The sequence below is a fragment of the Triticum urartu genome, chromosome 5, assembly GCF_003073215.2.
Source record: "Triticum urartu cultivar G1812 chromosome 5, Tu2.1, whole genome shotgun sequence".
Lineage (NCBI taxonomy): Eukaryota > Viridiplantae > Streptophyta > Magnoliopsida > Poales > Poaceae > Triticum > Triticum urartu.
Genome location: NC_053026.1, coordinates 87,701,035 through 87,702,407, shown reverse-complemented (window position 1 = coordinate 87,702,407; position 1,373 = coordinate 87,701,035).

Here is a 1,373-nt window from a genome sequence, read left to right as displayed (position 1 = left end):
CTACTACAGAATTCCCATATCTACCACCCCTCGTAATTTCAGCTCGATCCGACGGTTCAAACTCCGGGAACCATCCGATGAGTGGACCAATTTTTGGATCTGTTTTCTGCGCGAATACGGATCCGACCTGAATTCATGTTTCTTTATGAACGTGATATTAGACAACCTTTTTAGAGGAATTCTCTTCTAGGGTATTGTGCCTTGTTTTTAAACACGTGCCCGTAAATTTGTAAGCCTCCCCTGAGGTCATATTCATCATCATGCTGGTGTCAAACCAGTCCGGCAATATTTCTCCAATGCTATCGACCTGCGTTAGACACGTCGGCACTTTGTTGAGCTGAGCTCAACTTCTTCGGATCATCATCTCGGCAAGCCGAACAAGAGTCCGGCATCGTGAAGGATAAATTATCACCAACATCACCGCCCCACGGATTACACGGAGCGGGCATACCGGCATCGCCGCACGGTCACTTCATCAAGTCGGCATCGACCACGTCACGACCTGCATTGGCAGGGCCGCACTACTACTTCTTCAAGCTGGTGTCCATCACGCCGACCTGCTTCGACTCATTGGCTGACAACGAGGCTTCGTCATCTCGGCTGGACCGGGGGCTTCGCCATCTCTTCAACAACCTACTCCGGAGACTTAAGTGTCACTAGCCGACCAGCTCCGTCACGTTAGCTAGACCGAGGGCTTTGCCTCAGCGAGCCAACCTTTGCCAGCAACGCCATACCATCACTTTATCGCCCATCAGGCAATGGGTGAGCGGATCGAGTCCCAATTTTCGGAATCACCTTTCTTCGGATTGATAAACCAAGTGCTATTAATCCTAGTATTTTTTGCTTGTTTGGGTTCATTTTTCCCAAGGAATTATTACTCTGGTTTGTTCATCATATGTACACAGGTCTATAAAATGATGGCCACATTAACGACGGTCGCATGGTGGTTCGGTCAGTTTTCGTACATGGTCCGGTGAACGCTGCATCCGGAATTCGGACCGACCTGTGAATTCAGGCTTTGCCACGCCTTTACCGCATCACGCCGACACCCTACATCGACATTGACTTCGGCGCCAGGCCATATTTCTTTTATTACTCACTTTGCATAAATTATTTATTATGCAACGATTTTTTTAATTATTATTATTACTATTATCTCCAGTTTGCACTATTTTTTGTGCACATGAAAATGATCCGGGTTGGGCAGTATCGTCAACTCGGCGTATTGACATACCACGTCACCTCGGCTGGACGGGGGGCTTCGTCAACACTTCATTACCCCATGCCAGGGACTTCGGCATCACTCTGCCGGCCCGCATTAACCATGCTATGTCACCACTTCAGAGTGCCGAGCTCTTTTGCTCCGCCACCTT